A 21345-nucleotide genomic window follows, 5' to 3' on the forward strand; every position below is an offset into this window, starting at 1 on the left:
AATTAGCTTAAGACTGACACAGGACTGAGGGCTCCAGTTTCCAGCACCTTGATGAATGGACTTCTCCCTTCTCTCTACTCAAGATGCTATTCTTGTTGATGATGACGACAAGATCATCAGTGGCTATACCTGACAGGAGAATACTCTCCCCTACCAGGGGTCTCTGAACTCTGGCTACCACTTCTGTGGAAGCTCCCTCATCAATAACCAATGGGTGGTGTCTGCAGCTCACTGTTGCAAGACGTAAGTGATAAGTCCTGACTTTTTCAGAACAAACTCTTGGTATTTTCAAGGGGATGGAATTAGATCAGGCATTAACTGTGGTTGTTAGGGGAATGATAAAAGTTAGAGAAGAGAGAATACTGACTGTAACTTCTTTCATGATGTAGAACAGAATAAGGATACAGATTAGAAAGTCTTCCATACCCCTAAATCGTCCAAAGGATATAGATAACAAAAACAAAGAAGTTGATTTTAGAGATGAAAGAACTAACATGAAGTCACACAAAAATTTTTAAATAGTTACAATGGGTCCTGTAGTAGCAAAATAAACAGATTTTCTAGACTATGAACAATTTGTAAACTTTTTAAAACTTTGTATTTCAATTCATTTCACTATATAGAGAAAACGGGGTGTCAGTTCATTACCATTGGGTGTCTCACGTGAACATTCATTTGAATCATACAAATTCTAATTAAGAAAGTCTGGAAAAGAAACCCAGAAAATTAAAATTCATAGCAAATTGTGAGTTGACAAAATTGCATGGGACAAGCTATTCTTTTTTGTTTGCCTGTTTTCATCTAGACAGAGTTTCTCTGTGAAGCCTTGACTCTCTTGGAACTCACTCTGTAGACAAGACTGCCCTTTGGCTCAGAGATCTTCCTGCCTTTGCCTCCTCAGTGCTGGGATTAAAGGAATGTTTCATGACTTCTAGGTCTTAGACCAATTTTTCTTATTACAAATTGAATTTGTCTAAGATCAAAGGATTTAATGTATTTTGTACTTTAAAAAGAAACAGAGGAAAAATGAAGATACAAGAATCAGTTTTGCACCCAAAGGGGAGCAGTAGGTTGATGAGAAGACTCCAACTGCAGTCCTGCACCTCAGTCCTATTACCTGTCTTTGAAGTTGAAAGAAATCAAGGCTCACAGTGGCACCTGCTCACAACACCACTACTACTTCTGTGATGTTAAACCAGGCCTCCTCTCTATTTCAGACTTATTATCAAAAAGTGTTGAATAACTCTGGACTGTCTGGGGTAATGGAGAGGAAGTTATTTTTCTCCCTAGTAGCTACTGGACATCAATATCCTTGGGAGCAATGAGCAGTTTGTCATGCTGCCAAGATCCTCCAGCATCCCAACATTAGCGGGAGGACCCTGAACAATGGCATCATGATGATCAAGCTCTCTTCCCCTGTGACCCTCAATGCCCAAGCGGCCACTCTATCTCTGTCCACCTCTTGTGCATCTGCTGGCACTCAGTGCCTCATCTCTGGCAGGAGTAACACCTTGTGCTCTGGTGATGAGTAAGACACTTGATCTACATTCTCTACAGTTCTCCAGATCTCAGTCAGTTTCCAAACTTAAGCCATTGACTTGTAACCAGCAAGTACATGTCAGTTCCCAGTATACACAGGCTTCTAAGGTGGTGGTTTCTAGAATGTAAACAGGACAAATGTGCTATTATTACTTCCAAGAACGATATCAATAATGACTATTCTGGAGTTTAAGTTTCTTGCGGAACCTTACTACTTTGAAGATTGCTTCAGGGGTCACATTTATTTCTGCTCCTTTCCTCAAAATGAACAACCCAGACCTGCTCCAGTGCCTGCGTGCCACACTATCTGTCTCAGGCTGATTGTGAAGCCTCCTACACTGAAAAGATCACCAATAAGAAGATCTGCACTGGCTTCCTGGAGGCAAAGATTCCTGGCATGTTGTTGTCTCCCTTCTCATATAAACTACGTTGTTTTTTCAGGAGTAGGAGTGGAATTCCCAGCTGTATTAGTCAGGAAGTTTCCTGTGGTTCTGTGGAAAAGGGAAGAGGACTAATATGGATGGCATTTCAACACATTAGTGAGTATAGAGGGTGGGATAACAAATGGAGACACAGAGGAAGGCTAGAATGGTGGCAGGTCAGGGGAAATGTGGTCCTTTTCTACACGCTCCTTTCTCAAACAATGCATTCCTACATGCCAGGATGACTCTAGTGGTTCTGCAATGGAGAGTTCCAGGGCATCATCTTCTGGGTTTATTGCTGCACCCTGAAGGATAGCCCTGGTGTGTCCACCAGTATCTGCAGGTATGTCTACTGGATTCAGAGCACCGTTGTTGCCTGCTAAGAATCTTTAATCCCTCTGAAATTACTGTGCTAATAAAGTGAATTCCTTACTTCCTGTGTCTTGGTCTGCTCTCTTTATACCGCTGTCTGTGAAAAATATGCACCCATTTGAGGTCATTTTTCTGTACCCTTGAGATGTAGAGGGCATCCTACACCTCCAAATATGTTGTATGGAATAGTAGGTCAACAGCAGTTGAAAATAAATGAAACAAAACAAAAACCTAGAGTTAAATTGTAGAAGAAATAGAGGCTGTATATTCTTTTTGAAAAACACATATTAGAATGCAGATGTTAAAAAAATCTTCCCTAATTTTCTTTCACATTTATGTGTGATTTTTATTGAATACTTTTATGAACACATTCAGAGTGCAGGAATAAATATCATGTATTTCAAGTATGAGTTTTTCTATTTGGTTCCAATGGGTCCTGAAGGTATTGATATATTCTTTCCCTATCATGGGTGGTAAGGTTCTTGCCCATGTTGATTATTGTGTGAATATTTCATCCTCAGAGAAAACATGTAGGACTTGTTAATGTGCCCACAGGAATAGCTTCCCCCATCTCTATTCTTCATATGCCTATAACATTTTCTTCCACTTATCTGTGATATGAAAATATGCATGCAGCATTCTGAGAGCTACATAGACATTCCCACACTTAGGTTACTCTCCGTGTAGAGTGATCATTATTGGAGTTGCACAGCTAGACAACAAATTCACAGAGGGCATTTTCTTACAGCACCCTTCTCCAAGCAAATGATGAACCTGGGGTTGCCTCTTCTCCCTTGTGCTTACTGCCCTGCTTTGCATTTGCTCCTGTAGCAACTCTGCTAACCATGAGGACATTGTGGTGAAACAGCACGGGGCAAAGAAAGTCAGCTCAGGCAATACACACCCAAATTTAAAACTTACTTATGTTTCTTTATCACTAGATATAATGTTGAACAAGCTCAATAATTTCTCTATATGCTACATTGCAACCTATAAAATCATATTGTTTTCTTTTTGTGACAACATCATACTCTGATTCCCAGGTGGCCCTTGAACTTTCAGTGGTCCTCCTGCCCAGTTTTCCATGTGCTGCGATACGATCCATCATGTCTGACTCTAATAAGGATTTCTGTCAATTTCATTTTCGTACAGAAATAAGCAAAGTCTTAAAATTTGCATTCAATAATGAGGCAAGTTTGATTTCCTGAGTTGCCTTTCTGTGTGTAACTGATTGACATTTTCTTTCTTCTTCAAACAACCTCTGCTGAACATCCACATTTCTTTTACAGAAATGATTTTAATTTAAACAGACTTTCTTCACTTTGCTCTCCATTTCCACCTCTAGCCTCTCCCACATACCATCCTTCAAGCCTCTTCCATTGCCCGCTATTTTAAAATTTACAGCCTCCTTTTCTTTGATTATATTTGTTACATTGGATTTATGTCTTCATATGTGTGTGTTTGTGTGTATGTGTACAAATGGATTTTTAAATGACAGTTTCTCATAAAACGATAAGAAACTATAGGCTTCATGGCTGAGTAGGAATGTTGGTGCTTCTGTCCTCAGGACACTTGCTAGGCAACACCCGGTATCATGAAAGCTGGTCCTCAGACAGCAGGCACTCAGATAAGTTAAGTTCAGAAGGCTTTGGACCTTGTGTCTGAAACACATGGTGTATTCAGCGAAATGGACTTATATTCTGCTTCTGGGGACAACCATGGTCAATAAGCAATAGCCTGTAATGTTTCAGGAGTCTTTTGGACAACCATGGCGAACAACTCAAAAGAGGACTTTTCAAAGTCCTCTTAACAAAAACAAAGGGTTTTTGTTAGATAGTCTTTAGCTCTTGGAGAAGCTATTCTTAGCCAAGATAAGAAATATTTGTGTATTTATGTATATATGTATCTTTACACATATTCCCATGTTAACAGTAAAAAAGAGTCCAAGACTTTAAAAGACTTTGGAAGTGTTCAGAAGTATGGGAAGGGGAAAATGATGTAATTATTTTATAGTCTCAAAAAATAAAAGAAATAATAATAAATTGAAAAGTTATGTATATAAAAGACATTTTCCTTTTCCTGATTGAGACAAAACAATTAAGGCTTTAAACATTGAGTAATATCTCCAGCCTATGATTAAACAACTAGTGATTTTTGTACCTAAATTTGTTTGTCTGTATTATGCTGGCATTTTCCTAAAGTTCTAATTGTTTTTGCTACTTAGATTTTGCCATTTTTGAAGTTTTATTATTTACTAATGATGCTTTTCATTCTTTTATGTATATAATATCCATATTTATTATGAAGTATCACACTATTAAAGTTAAAAATAGAGAAGCAGTGATCTGTAATGAACCTAGATCATCAGTATCATTTTACCATATGCTCTATTATTAATAATTAGAAAATACCATTTCCTTTCAAAGGCATATATCAACATTTGCAGGCAAAATTCAGGTATTGTTGTCCAACTTCTATGTCATACAACCAAAATCAATGGCAAGTTAAATGAATAAGGAATAGTTTAATGGGAAAAAAAATCATGGATATGTCTTTACTTCTACTATATACTCAAATGATGAAAATGAATCATTAGTCATCTTACCTTCTCATACTTCCTCCTACTAAGATATTCATTATATTAGCATATCCATAGAGTTTCTGCCCAGTGGACCTGTACCTCATAGCTTAGCCACTCCCAGTTCTGTTTCAGCACCTTGTCTCATCCCCAGTTGGAGTCACACATTTTCTACTTCCCAGTTCTATTTACCACATGAGTGTGGATTCACTCAGTGTATAGTTAAATGTCACCAAAACCAAGCCTGGCAGTATGTTCTATATTACTTTTTGATTAGAGCATAGATCACTGTACTATCTCACAGAATTCACTATGTACTTCTTGAGTGAATAAACAGGCTTGAGAAAATAATATTGCACTTCTAGGACAAGATGGAGCATGAACATGTATGGGTTGTAGTATAATAAAAGTGGAGAAATGTCAGTGTGATGATGGATCAACACCATGGCATTGTGCCTCTCTTCTCAGGTGCTTTTAGGTTATGTAAAGTTGGCAGTTAAAACTAACCAACACGGAACTCAATTTCTGTAACTCCCCCCCTCATATAGAGTATATATAGAAAGCACTGAAGCGGATCCTTTGCTACCGTGTTCAGTATTCTGTTTGCCGCCTCCTATATTCAACTCATCTTCAGAACATCTCACTGCTTTGATATAAGTCATACAAGTTACATAAACTAGCAAGCACATGGAATGAGTGAGAACTACCCATGAACATGGAATGCGAAGCTTGAAAGGACATCAGGGGTTCCGGGCTACAAGAAAGGAAATACCTAAAATGAAAGCAATTTTGAAAGGTAACTGGCCTTGAGGACTCTCTATTCAGCATCTACCAAAATGGAAATAATTAAAGAAGAGTCAGATATCAATTGGTAAACCTTCACATGGTAAACATCAATACTATGGGACATAAAGAGAAGCTGATCTAGTATCTTGTTTTTCTGTAAAGAATGTTTTTGTATTTAATTCCTTTTAATTCTTATTATCTTCTCCACTGTAATAACTAAGTATCCCAAGCCTCTTTTGAATCTAAAATGGCTGAAAGACACTTATAGAAATGTTCAATGTCCTTAGTCATCAGAGAAATGCAAATCAAAACAACTCTGAGATTTCATCTTACACCTGTAAGAATGGTCAATATCAAAAACAATGATGACAACTTATGCTGGAAACATTGTGGGGAAAAGGGAACACTTCTGCATTGCTGGTGGGAATGAAAGTTGGTGCAGCCTGTAGGGGAAGCCCAGCCCAATGTGTGGCGTGTTCGCCTCAGGCTAATGTTTAGATATAAATCTGGCGGGCATAAGCCCCACCGCCCTTTTTTGTATTTCCTGCCCATCGCTGGATCCCTGGTGTTGTAAGCTATCTCTTCATTAAAATTTTCTGTTTCATATTAAGCTAGCCTGGTTATTACACCATATACAACAGCCCCTTTGAATGTCAGTGTGGCAATTTCTCAGAAAATTAGGCAACAACCTTCTTCAAAACCTGGTAATACCACTTTTGGGTATATATCCAAAGGATGCTCAATCATGCCACAAAAACATGTGCTCAACTATGTTCATAGCGGCATTGATTGTCATAGTCAGAATCTGGAACAACCTAAATGCCCCTTGACTGAAGAATGGATGAGGAAAATATGGTACATTCACACAATGAAGTACTACACAGCAGAAAAAAATAATGACATCTTGAATTTTGCAGGAAAATGGATATAGCTGAAAAACATTATTTTGAGTGAGGTAACCCAGACACAGAAAGACAACTATCACATGTACTCATTCATAAGTAGTTTTTAAACATAAAGCAAAGAAAACAAGTCTGCAAATCACAATCCCAGAGATCTTAGACAACAATAAGAGCACTAAGAGAGACTTACATAGATCTAATCTACATGGGAAGTAGAAAAAGATAAGATCTCCTGAGTAAATTGGGAGTATGGGGACCTTGGAGGGAGGGCTGAAGTGGGGAGGGGAGAGACAAAGAGGGGAGCAGAAAAAAATGTAGAGGTCAATAAATATCAATAAAAGAAAGAAAAAAAGAAGCTAAAAAAGAAACATATATAGTTTGAAAGCTCATATTTAACTCTCCTAGTACAACAAATAAAATACAGTATTCTTGATTTATATATCTTAAGCATCTAAAAATATACTTATGATGGAGGAAGGTCATTGGCTAATAAAGAAACTGCCTTGGCCCATTTGATTGGCCAGCCTTTAGGTGGGTGGAGTAAACAGAATAGAATGCTGGGAGGAAGAGGAAGTGAGCTAAGATGCAGGGCAGCTCCTCTGAGAGACAGACGCCATGCTCTCCTCTCCAGATCAGATGCGATGAAGCTCTGACCCAGGATGGACGTAGGCTAGAATCCTCCCGGTAAGCGTACCTTGGGGTGCTACACACATGAACAGAAATGGGTCAAGCAGTGTTTAAAAGAATACAGTTTCCGTGTAATTATTTCTGGTGTAAAGCTAGCCGTGCAGGAGCTGGGCAGGACGAAAAGCAGGCCCGCAGCTCCCACTACAGAATGGCGCCCAACGTGGGGCACTGAATCTACAGAAAGCCTGAGAAAGCTTGGGAAAGAATAGAGTAAAGCGTGTTTTCTTGGTAGCAGCAATTTCTTGGGTCTGCTCTGCTTGCTAGAGGCAAGCAAGCACTCTCATCTAAGAGAGGCTTCCTGACTCAGCTTTAGCTGCAAAACCCTGCAGCTCATTAAGAGGTCCTGCCTCGAAACACTTAAATGGTATTGATAAAAGCTGGCTGCATGCTTGTTTGTTTTCAGCCATAGCAGGAAAAAAGTTGTGCTGTTTTAAAATGCTGGCTTTGTGGGCCATCCTGCCAGGGCAAACTCTGACTCTTTGAGGCAGGAGGTCAGCTACAGAGAGAGCATTTGAGTGTTGTAGCTTGTTTGCTGGCAAGGACCTTGAAACGTCACAGAGTTGTAGTGATAAACATGGCTACAGCCGATACCTCCACCATGAGGCTGGAAAGCTAAGGAATGGGCTGGATCTAGCTGGCAAAGCCACAGCTTTAATCCTAGCCATATTGCTCAGTAATTTGAAGGCTCATGTGGTCAGATAAAAAAAGAGAGATACGCAGTAAAGAGAGACTCAAAAACAAAACAAAAGAAAATTTCTAAATGATTTACAGTGTGTAAAAAATATATGCAGGCTAAAAGACAGAAAGGAAGAAAGTAGTTGGCTGTGGTAGTACACACCTTTAATCCCAACACTTAGGAGACAGAGGGAGATTGACCTCTGTGACTTCAAGGTGTTGTAGCACATGCCTTTAATCCCAATGCCTGGAAGGCAGAGACAGAAGGATCTCTGAAAGTTCAAGGACAGTCTGGTCTACAGAGTTATTCCAGGACAAATATATACAGAGAATATAAAACAAAAGTAAAAATAAACAAAATAGAGTTAAAATAAAACTGCACAAAGATGGAAAATACACAGAGAATCTTGATATGTATGCTATTATGCTCTCTTTGAATTGTTTGAATGCTGAGGAAGGAGCAACAGGTGCTAAAAGGTATTTGTTTATAAATGCTGCTGAACTAATCCAAGATAGATATTTTCAAAATACCTTGACTTCAGAATTTGGATCTAAGGATATGATACTTTGGAAAAGAGTTTCTTCTTTTGTTTTCACAGAGGATGAGACCCTGTGGATTTCTTCTATTTCAATATGGTATGATAGACCACGCCCTCCTGAAAGGTTGCTGTGAACACCTTTAGAAAATTACTTTGCTCAACTGCTGACTGAGATGAACCTAGCAGACAGGTTATCCCATAAAAAACCTGAATAACAGCGCCCCCATTCAGCAGGAAGCAGTTTGGAGAGAAATAACTACGTCCATATTCCCAAATATTGTTTATAAATGTTCTTTTACATTTAAAGGGGGAGATGATATAGATGTGAATAATTTGCATTGATATGAATCTTGGTTTATTGATATTAATTTAAGGTCAATTTTATTATATGTATATGTATTTTTGATATTGATTAAGGTATTGTGATTGTGTAGTTCACTTAAAAATGTAATGTATATAGGTTGTTAATGGATAATTAATAATAGTCAAGCTTGTAGTCACGTTAGTTAGATTTTCTAGATGTACATAGATATATTTTAGATAGGCATTCTTCATATCTTTCAAAGATTATAGAATATGGCATTTTAAATGTTTTAATAACTTAAGGTTTTTCATGACAATGAGACACATCTGCTTCTGGCAGCACCAATCTGCTTCAAGAGGAAGATGGGCATTGAAGAGGCTCCTTATGGAGTTTGATAGCCATTTGGGCAAGAAACTGCTCTTGCCTGGACTATTGCATAAACTGGACACAAAGAACCCGCAGAGAGAGGACTGCTGAACTTGCCTAAAGGTGAGATGATCTTTCGGGGTTCCTGATTCATGAAAGAGTCTGCGAGACACTCTGCAGGACACAGCAGATAGTGACTGAACTGCCTTTAAAATTTCCTGCTTCATGAAAATGTCTGCTGGAAACTATGGGCCTGTAGGCCGAAGATAGATGCCCCAACAGGATAGAGGAACTTTGGGTGGCTGTCCAGGCAGCAAGATGTCTCCGTCATTTCTAGAGTTTGAAAGTTGCTTATTTCTTGTTTGGTTAGGTAATATTATATCCTTCTGGAGTCTTTGATGTAGTTAAAGAATATATAGATAGTTATAGTTTTCCTTAGTTATGATAAAGATAAAATAGATGTAAATATTGTAATTTTTACTTGATAACTGTTTTGTTATATGTAATTTTGCTATGTTAAAGCTAAAGCCTTCCTTTTTTTTTTGTTTAGACAGAAAAGGGGAAATGATGGAGGAAGGTCATTGGCTAATAAAGAAACTGCCTTGGCCCATTTGATTGGCCAGCCTTTAGGTGGGTGGAGTAAACAGAATAGAATGCTGGGAGGAAGAGGAAGTGAGCTAAGATGCAGGGCAGCTCCTCTGAGAGACAGACGCCATGCTTTCCTCTCCAGATCAGATGCGATGAAGCTCTGACCCAGGATGGACGTAGGCTAGAATCCTCCTGGTAAGTGTACCTTGGGGTGCTACACACATGAACAGAAATGGGTCAAGCAGTGTTTAAAAGAATACCGTTTCTGTGTAATTATTTCTGGTGTAAAGCTAGCCGTGCAGGAGCTGGGCAGGATGAAAAGCAGGCCCGCAGCTCCCACTACATACTTATTATTTACATGTTGTTTTAAAAAAAAGTTAAGTTGTAACACAGTTTAAATTTAACATAACCATTAAACTGTTTAAACAGTCAAAAAAATTTCTATATACATCACTTAGCTTTCTTTATTGGTCAAGCAGACTTTTTTTCCATGGAGGGGAATTTTTACAGTTTTCTTTGTTATTCATGTTTGTTACTTCCTTTCTCTAGTCATTCCTTACTTTAATTCTTGCTTTTCCTTTTTTAGTTATGGTGCATCCTACTATTGTGTATTCACTTACAATTTTTATCATAGTCTAAATAATTATTGACTTTGAACCTTTGTGTATATTTTTGTCATTTTATGTTTTATGGTCGTTACTCAGGAAATCTTGTCTTTTCTACTTCCCATGTAAATTAGATCTGTGTACAGAAGCATACTTTATTGAATTTAAGTGTTTCTATATTCTTTGCTATTTGGTTAGTGTATTGTATATATTTATTTCCATTGGGCTTGCTACAGAATCACATTGAAGAAAAGCCTCTCTATATTCTTATGAGAGATTACATACATTATATTAAACATTGATCACTGAAAGCTACTGTGAAAGATTATCTGTAGTTAACTGATGTAGAAATGGTTACCATAAATATGGGTGGCATCAGTGAGTGTGTTGTAGTACACACTGCAGAAAAAAGAAAACAGCCCAGGCTGGATCTGTCCTTAGCATATGAGCTGGATTTGTGAAACTTATTCCCCACGGCTAAGAACAAAAGCATCAACAATAGCTTATTATGGAGAATATGCAGAGTAAGGGGAAACACTCTTCCATTGCTGGTAGGAATGCAAACTTGTGCAACCCCTCTGAAAATCAGTATGGCAGTTTCTCAGAAAATTGGGAATCAATCTACCACAAGACCAGCAATACCACTCTTGGACATATGACCAAAGGATGCTCAACCATAGTAGATGGACATTTATTTACCTATGTTCATAGCAGCATTGTTTATAATGGCTAAAATCTAGAAACAACCTAGATGCCCCTCAACTGAAGAATGGATAAAGAAAATATGGTATATTTACACAATGAAATACTATTCAGCAGTAAAAACAATGGTATCTTGAAATTCACATGCAAATGGATGGAACTAGAAAAAAAAGATCAAGAGTTAGGTAACCCAGACCCAGAAAGATAAGCATGGCATGTACCCACCCATAGGTGAATACTAGTTGTAAAACAAAGGATAAGGTGCCTATAGTCCATGTTCCCAGAAAAGCTAAGTAGCAAGGAGAACCCTAAGCGAAACATACATAGATCTCCCTGGCCAAGGGAAATAGACAAGATCTCCTGAGAAAAATGATAATGTGGATATAGGTGGAGAAGGGAGGGTAGAAGGCAAAGAGAAGAGGGGATATGGAAGTGTAGGAGGACTAGAGGGAACAGGATGTTCCTGATGGGGGAAGAACAGAGTGGGACAGCAAGGAAAGAGATATCTTGATTGAGGGAGCCATTATGGGCCTAGCAAGAAACATAACTGTTGTAAAGCCCTCTCAGGTTTTACATGGAGTTAGTTGACCACGTTGAAGCACCAAGTGTTGTATGAGGAGGGATGGCTCCTTGTTTGTCCCAGCCACCCAGCTAGCTTACACCTGAAATAATCACACAGAAACTGTATTGATTAAAACACTGCTTGGTCATTAGCTCTAACTTTTTATTGGCTAACTCTTACATATTAGTTTAACCCATTTTCATTAATCTGTGTATTGCCATGTGGCTGTGGCTTACTGGAGATTCTAACCAGCGCCCATCTCAGGAAGAGGATCCATGGCTTTTTTGACTCTGCCTGTCTTCCTCCCAGCATTCAGTTCTGTCTTCTCCGCCTACCTAAGTTCTGCTTTATCAGGACAATAGCAGTTTCTTTATTCATTAACCAATGAAAGCAACACATGAACAGAAGAACCTCCTACTCCCCCTAGCACTAGAAAAATTTCTAGAAATCCACAAAGATGACCCCAGCTAATACCCTATGCAGTAGTGGAGAGGGTACTTGAACTGGTCTTGCCCTGTAGTGAGATTGATAATTCTCTTAAATATCATCATATAACCTACATGCAGCAACTGATGGAAGCAGAGTCAGAGAATCACAGTGGAGCATTGGGTTGAGCTCCCAAAGTCCAGTCGAAGAGAGGGAGTAGTGAGACTACTAGCAAAGAGAGCAAGACCATGATCAGCTTACCCACTGAAACAGCCTTGTCATATGATAGGGCATCTCTTGGGTATATTCCCAAGAGTGGTATTGCTGGGTCCAGGGGTAGGTTGATCCCGAATTTCCTGAGAAACCGCCACACTGATTTCCAAAGTGGTTGCACAAGTTTGCATTCCCACCAGCAATGGATGAGTGTACCCCTTACTCCACAACCTCTCCAGCAAAGGCTATCATTGGTGTTTTTGATTTTAGCCATTCTGACAGGTGTAAGATGGTATCTTAAAGTTGTCTTGATTTGTATTTCCCTGATCGCTAAGGAAGTTGAGCAGGACCTTAAGTGTTTTTTGGAGCAGAAGGAGAGAGATCATGAGCAAGGAACTCAGGACAGCCAGGGGTGCACCCACATACTGAGACAATGGGGATGATCTATCGGGAACTCCCACGGCCAGCTAGACTGGGTCTGAATAAACATGGGATAAAACTGGACTCGCTGAACATAGCATACAATGAGGACTGCTGAGAAGTCAAGAACAATGGCACTGGGTTTTGATCCTACTGCACGTATTGGCTTTGTGGGAGCCTAGGCAGTTTGGATGCCCACCTTACTAGACCTGGGAGGAGGTGGGAGGTCCTTGGACTTCCCACAGGGCAGGGAACCCTGACTGCTCTTCGGGATGCTGAGGGAGGGGGACTTGATTGGGGGAGGGGGAGGGGAATGGGAGGCGGTGGCGGGAGGAGGCAGAAATCTTTAATAAATAAATAAATTTAAAGAAAAGGTAAATAAACTGAAGGAAAAAAAACATATGATCATTTTACTTGATGCAGAAAAAGCATTTGACAAAATTAACACCCCTTTATGATAAAGGTCTTGGAGAGATTAGGGATACACGGTTCATTCCTAAATATAATAAAAGCAATATACAGCAAGCCAACAGCTAACATTAAATTAAATGGAGAGAAACTCAAAGCCATCCCACTAAAATCAGGAACAAGACAAGGCTGTCCACTCTCTCCACACCTCTTCAAAATAGCTTGAAGTTCTAGCAATAGCGATAAGACAACATAAGGAGATCAAGGGGATTCAAATTGGAAAGGAAGAAGTCAAACTTTTGTTATTTGCAGATTATATGATAGTGTACATAAGCGATTCCAAAAACTCTGCCAAAGAACTCCTACAGCTGATAAACACTTTTAGTAACATGGCAGGATACAAAATCAACTCCAAAAAATCAGTTGCCCTATTATACACAAAGGATAAGGAAAGAGAGAGGGAAATCAGAGAAGCATCACTTTTCACGATAGCAACAAATAGCACAAAATATCTTGGGGTAACTCTAACCAAGGAAGTGAAGGATCTATTTGACAAGAACTTTAAGTCTTTGAAGAAAGAAATTGAGGAGGACACCAGAAAATGGAAGGATCTTCCTTGCTCTTGGATTGGGAGGATCAACATAGTATAAATGGCAATTCTACCAAAAGCAATCTATAGATTCAATGCAATCCCCATCAAAATCCCAAAAAAATTCTTCACAGACCTTGAGAGAACAATAATCAATTTTATATGGAAAAACAAAAAACCCAGGATAGCCAAAACAATCCTGTATAATAAAAGTACTTCCGGTGGCATTACCATCCCTGACTTCAGAATCTATTACAGAGCTACAGTAATGAAAACAGCTTGGTATTGGCACAAAAACAGAGATGTTGGCCAATGGAATCTAGTAGAAGACCCAGATTTTAACTACAAACCTATGAACACCTGATTTTCGACAAAGGAGCTAAAAGTATACAATGGAAGAAAGAAAGCATCTTCAACAAATGGTGCTGGCACAACTGGATGTCAACCTGTAGAAGAATGAAAATAGATCCATATCTATCACCATGCACAAAACTCAAGTCCAAATGAATTAAAGACCTCAATGTCAATTTAAACACACTGAATCTGATAGAAGAGAAAGTGGGAAATACTCTACAACATATGTGCATAGGAGACCACTTCCTACGTATAACCCCAGTAGCACAGACAATAAGAGCAACATTGAATAAATGGGACCTCCTAAACCTGAGAAGCTTTTGTAAAGCAAAGGACACTGTCATTAAGACAAAAAGGCAACCTACTGACTGAGAGAAGATCTTCACCAACCCCGCAACATACAAAGGTCTGATTTCCAAAATATATAAAGAACTCAAGAAACTAGACTTTAAAATGCTAATTAATCCAATTAAAAAATGGGGCACTGATCTGAACCGAGAATTCTCAACAGAAGAATTTCAAATGGCCAAAAGACACTTAAGGTCATGCTCAACCTCCTTAGTGATCAGGGAAATGCAAATCAAAACAACTTTGAGTACCATTTTACACCTGTCAGATTGGCTAGAATCAAAAACATCAATGATAGCCTTTGCTGGAGATGATGTGGAGTAAGAGGAACACTCATCCATTGCTGGTGGGAATGCAAACTTGTGCAACCACTTTGGAAATCAGTGTGGCGATTTCTCAGGAAATTCGGGATCAATCTACCTCAGGACCCAGCAATACCACTCTTGGGAATATACCCAAGAGATGCTGTATTATACTACAAAAGCATTTGTTCAACTATGTTCATAGCAGCATTATTTGTAATAGCCAGAACCTGGAAACAAACTAGATGCCCCTCAACGGAAGAATGGATAAAGAAAGTGTGAATATGTACACATTAGAGTATTACTCAGCGGTAAAGAAACAATGACTTCTTGAATTTTGCATGCAAATGGATGGAAATAGAAAACACTATCTTGAGTGAGGTAACCCAGACCCCAAAAGATGAATACGGTATGTACTCACTCATAAGTGGATTCTAGCCATAAATAAAGGACATTGAACCTATAATATGAGATCCTAGAGAAGCTAAATAAGAAGGTGATCCCAAAGAAAATCATAAAGTTATCCTCCTGGTATTGGAAGGAGACAAGATTGCCAGGCAAAAATTGGAAACTTTGGGGTAAGAGGAAATGGCGAGGAAAAAAGTGAGAAGGGGAGGATGGGGAGAGCTTGGGGCAATGGGACGGTTGGGATGGAGGCAGGGTGGATATGGTTGTAGGGAAGTATATATCTTAATTAAGAGAGCCAATTTAGGGTCGGCGAGAGACTTGACTCTAGATGTGTTACCAGGCGTCCATGAAGATGTCCCCAGCTAGATCCTTGGGCAGCTGAGGAGGGGGAGCCTGAAATGGCCCTATCCTATAGCCATGCTGATGAATATCTCGCATATCACCATAGAACCTTCATCTGGTGATGGATGAAGCTAGAGACAGAGACCCACATGGGAACACTGGACTGAGCTCCTGAGGTCCAAATGAGGAGCAGAAGGAGGGAGAACACGAGCATGGAAGTAAGGACCGTGAGGGGTGCATCCACCCACTGAGACGGTGGGGTGTATTTAATGGGAGTTCACCAAGGCCAGTTGGATGATGGAGCATGTGATCAAACCAGATTCCCTGAAGTGGCTGACAAGGAGGGCTGACTGAGAAGCCAAGGACAATGGCACTGGGTTTTGATCCTACTGCTTGTAATGACTTTGTGGGAGCCTAGTCTGTTTGGATGCTCACCTTCCTAGTCCTGGATGGAGGGGGGAGGACCTTGAACTTCCCACAGGGCAGGGAACTCTGACTGCTCTTTGGACTGGAGAGGGAGAGGAAGGGGGATGGGGGGAGTGGGAGGGAAATGGGAGGAGGGGAGGAAGTGGAAATTTTTAATTAAATAAAATAAATAAAAAATATATATAGAGAGATAGATAAAATAAAACAAAAGTATCTAAAAGATAGATAGACAGGATAGTTCCTTCCAAAATGTTAGCTCTGGAAATACTAATTTCAAAGATACTAAATTAGTTAAAATGACAGGCAGCATTTGAAAATTTACTTGAAAAATATTCAATAAGGATAATGAGATTACATTATTAATTAATGACATAAGGAAATTTATTGAAAGCATTGGTAAGAATGACAACAACATGGGGAAGAAAAGCGATCTTGAGATTTTGAAACAAACAATGAATTAAAAGTACTACACATAAGTATTAGAAATGACATAATCAAAGAGAAATCATATTTGAGACATCACTGGTATATTGGCTTTTACAGAAGAAGAAAGGTCAAAGATGGAAGACAAAAATAGAGTAAATGCTGCATGTGATATGAGTAAAATATTTTAATAATCTAAATCATGCACACATTTACACTACACATGTTAAAGTTAAGTATTGGAAACAACATAGTGTTTTTGTATATATAGTTGTTGATATTTTATTACCAAAGACAACTATTTATTGCAAACTTACCCGTTAATAATTTTTGATGTTTTAGTATATTTGTTAGGTTTCTCTAATGGAATAGATCTGGAAGGTGTATATAAACACATTAAAAGGGGATTTACTAGAAGGAGATACAGCTATGGTTCAGGTAATTCAATCATGGTTGTCTGAAGTCTCAAGGCCAAGAATTCTATAGTGGTTCATTCCACGAGAAATTGATGTTTCAGCACCTCCAGTGTACAATTAATCCTAGAGAGCTGTTAGATAGATACTGGTTTTGAGTATATGTTAGACTCCTGGCTTAGTTATAATTTATATTGTTGCAATGAAACACCATGATCCAAAAGCAAGTTGGAGAGGAAAGAAATTATTTAGCTTATACTTCCTTTTCACAGTTAATCCTTGAAGGAAGTCAGGATAGGAAATCAAGCAAGTCATTAACCTAGAGAAGGAACTGATAAAGAGGCCATTGAGAACTGCTGCTTACTGACTTGCTCCCCATTACATGCTTAGCCTGATTTCATATAGAACCAAGGACCACCAGCCCAGGGATGACATTTCTCACAATGAACTGGGTACTTCCACATCAAACATGACTTACAGGCTCACCTGCTTACACTAAGAAAATGATTTACAGTCTTGCCTGCAACTTGATCTTATGGAGAATTTTCTTAATTGAGGTTCCCTCTCTGAAGAGACTTTAGCTTGTGTCAACTATCCAGCACAACTCTTTAGAATTAGGCTTTAATACCTGTGAATCAATGCCTCAGCCAGTGAGTGTGAGAGTAAGCATGAGAAAATCAAAAACTACCCTCTTCCATGTACTTTTAAGGGGGCTGTCACTAGAAGGTATGGCCCGTGCTATGGCAGATTTTTCCAGCTATTCAGTAAAGAAAATTTCTCTTTCACATTCAAAGCTGCATGGGTGTGGTTTTAGTCACATGAGTCAAGTTGACATCCATTATTAGCCATCAGCACATATTTGATCTTGGAGATCCAGCCTCTGAGGATTAGCTTCCTCTGCTGCCAAAATGAGACACATCTCTGTTTCATGGAGTAGTGTTAGCTCTATAGACTGTTTTGTTTTTTTTATTCTCTGAGTTACCTGTTTGTGTCTTTGTAGCATTTAACAGTCCTGTTACATGTTCCCTGTCCTGTTGTATTGCTTCTTTCCTTCAAATTTTGGAATGAAAACAGCAATTTGTTAAACCTGACTGATGTCATTTTTTTTTGTACCTCCGTGGAATTAACAGTTTCACTATCAGACCTAGTAATCCCAAACAATTCTTGATCCCTTGAAACATAGAGAGTTCTCATTTAGGATTTAGATTTTTTTTTAAAAAAAAACACTTGAATAAATAAAATCCCTGAATAATGTAGGACTTGAGAAATTATCTATTACTGACATGCAAAAAAATCAAGGTAAGGTGCCACAAGTCAGCTAGATAGAATATATCTGAAATTAGGTAAATACCTATGGTCAGTCTTGGCATAATAGATATTGACTAAACATGATTTTTGGAGAGAAAGACACAAAGGATTTCTTCACTCCACAGAGTAGAGAAATATTTGATTTCATATTCATGAAGCAAAATTCATTGGATAAAATGAATGTATGTCATGAAAAACAATGGAAGAAAATAGAGATTAAAGGGGAGCATATCCTCAAATTACAAAGTGGAAGTATGGAGCAGTGAAAGATACAAGAGATAAAGAAGGGTGATGAAGGTGATCTGATAAAATTGGAGAGCAGTCTAAAAGTATGTGAAAACAACCATGTGGAATCTAGAAACATCCACCTTTCTTCAAGCAGACATCCCAGAGTAACTCTATTCCACAGAAACAACCAGGAGTAATCTGGACTTCATACTCCAGATACCCAGACTTTCCTTAAATGGGTCCCTTTCCACAGTGTGGCAAAAAACAATGCACTATTAGAGAAACAAAACATTCTATGTTCAGGTTCTTTGAGGTAAACAAATGCCAGAAGGAAAATGAATATGCAGTTTGTTCCATTGGTACTTCTGATTTGATTGCCAGCAAACCATTTTGCTGCCACCTGCAGTCACTCTCACATCCTCCAACAATTTCCATATCTTCCTATGGCCTTGGAGCAGCATGTCAGTTATAGATAATTTCTAAGGTGAAAACCAAGACATCCAAATAACTCCTTTCTGAATACTTACGACCAATATGTTTGATAAAAATTAAAGTATATGAATAGTCTGAAAAATTTGACAGGCATCACAATATGACAGCCCTTCCAGTTAGGAATGACTCAGGAGGAAATAAATGAGAAGCAGGATGCAAGAATGATAAGTCCAAGTGGCTGTCTGGAGATGCGAAGCTCACCCAGCCATGCCAGTAATAGGACAACAACATATGCTATGAAGCCCATAGTGGCATTTCCTAAAGTTTCTTCTGATTTCCAATTCCTCCAATTTCCAGTCAGTTTGCTCCCTCTAATTCAACTGCCACAACTGTAAAAATGCTTCTTCTACATTAATATATAACCCCAGAACCATTACTAGCTTTCAGAGAACTCAATCCTCATCTCATCTCCAATATATTTCCTATATCTAGGGTGAGTGGAAAGAAAAGCAACTGATGGGAAGGACCCTCCAATTGGGTCTTATAAATAGGCATAAACTGACTTACAGTCAGGTACTATTCTGAGAACCTGAAAGAGTGGCTCACTTATTCTGTGGTATAACAGAAACTAAGTTTTAGGGATAATTTAGGATTATAAAAAAACTGGATTCAATACATGAAGAGTCATCACTGACTGAACAGAACATCACACTTTTAACATATATAATAGAAATATCTACAATCCTCCCATTTCTACCTGTACTTCATTCTTGTTCAGAAATCATGTGGAACATGGTCCAAAGACATCCTATTCTTCAAAATGAGTATGGACTTATAGCATAGGTAGTTTGACCTAGAACACAGGATAGTTATTTTTGATATAGATATCCAGAACCACATTGATAATCCTTAAGATAATCAAAGTATATAACTAATGTTATTGTTTGGATACACTCCAAGTTTATGGATAGCCTTAATATGGTATGAACATGAGAATATTCAAGAAATATCTCAAAATTGTTGTAGAATTTGACCACTGTATTCATGGAGTTCTCTACTACCATAGAAGGCAAACCATACCCTATGCAACCACCGTTATTCTTGTCCAACATGTCTAAAATCTGTAAACCCGGTTAGGAAGCATATTCTTTAAAAGCCCACACTTACTAGAAACTCTGTATCTCCTTTCTTCATCTATCTAGCCTTCTATCTATCATCTATCTAGCTATCTATCGATCTAGCTGTCTGTCTGTCTGTCTATCTATTTATTTTACTACCCTGCCTTGTATACACTATTTTGTCTTTACCTAGTCCCAAATCTCCCTTCTCTCCTTTGTCATCACTCATCCTCTTCAGTTTCTATTGAGAGAAAAGCAGGCCTCCCAACAAAACATGACTTATCAATTTGAAAGCTGAATGAGGTAGCCCAGTATGAGGATAAGTGTCCCAGAAACTGGCAATAAACTGAGACAGACCCTCTTTCCACTATAAGGAGGTCCTCAAGAGGACCAAGCTACACAACTATAACATATACGATGGGGGACTAGTGCAGACCCATGCAGGTTCCCTGGTTGTAAGTACAGTCTCTGTGAGCCCCTATGAGCCCAGGTTAGTAAATTTTATGGGCTTTCTTGTGGTGTCCATCAAGAGAATTCTAAGCATAGAGTCTTTCTTCTCCAATACCCATGAATTTAGTATATAAAACAGAGCAGTGTAGACAAAGTTTGACTACCACTGTTTCCCCCATTCTAGCATTCTTTCAAGAATCAGCTGTTTCCCTTTCTCTTCCCTGAGAACAATTTTTTGACACCTGAAGGGCTCCTACAGCCAAGAACTCCAAAAAGAATTGACAGAAAATCCAAGAAGGGGGAAATACAGGTGTGTTTGCTCAGTAGGAATGAATGACATCATATATCCACCTCAAAAAGCAGAGTTTCTCCTTCTCAGGCATATAACGGCACACTCACCTTCAACGCTCACTAATTTCTGCCACCATGAATGCACTCCTGATCCTGGCCCTTATGCAAGCTGTTGGTAAGACTGATACTATGTCTGGTTGTATTTTTCTAATTAATTGAAAAGTGTGGATTCCTCTTTTTCTGCTGTCTCTGCTACATTAAATTTAAAGTTTATATAATTTCTTTAGCATAACAACACATTATTTTCAACTTTTGTAATCTATCAAGCTTAACTTTACTCCTGTCTAACTCAATACACTCTCTACAACCTCCTTTGTAGAGTTAAGGGTCTTGACTATTGAGCCTGAGAATGAGGTCAAATGAAGGGTGCAAAAAATGGACCAGAAGACATTATTCTTGGACTGAAACAACATAGTTTTTGATGAATTTCAGAGGGAATCAAGCAATTGACTAGACAACTGACATGTAATCAGATCCCATAAAATGTGTTCTTGGATCATTTATTCTATTCTTTTCCTGAAACTCTAAAGAGTTCTAAGCCCACTAGGATATAATTAATTGTCCTGCAGTCATTTCCCTGAGAAGATACTGAATCCTATTTCTAAGGATAGTGTTTTCCTTGATTTCTCTTAGTTGTTCCACTTAGAAAGTAATATCAAAACCGTGGGAAGGTGATATGATACTGAGCAATCCACCTTCCAATAGCCTGCTAAATTTGGTTCTTCTTTCTGTCTCCTCTCTAGTTGCTTTTGCTGTTGA

At 38.7% G+C, this 21345-nt stretch overlaps 1 pseudogene and 1 gene segment (V, D, J or C); one reads left to right on the forward strand and one right to left on the reverse strand.

Annotated features, from left to right (window-relative positions):
* LOC130877434 (trypsin-4-like) overlaps window positions 1–2344 on the forward strand; it is a 91974-nt pseudogene extending 89630 nt beyond the window's left edge.
* The window catches only part of LOC130872023 (T-cell receptor beta-1 chain C region-like), a 448908-nt gene that overhangs the window by 163502 nt on the left and 264061 nt on the right, over window positions 1–21345 (reverse strand).

This window comes from Chionomys nivalis, chromosome 1, assembly GCF_950005125.1.
Source record: "Chionomys nivalis chromosome 1, mChiNiv1.1, whole genome shotgun sequence".
In the NCBI taxonomy this organism is placed as follows: Eukaryota; Metazoa; Chordata; class Mammalia; order Rodentia; family Cricetidae; genus Chionomys; species Chionomys nivalis.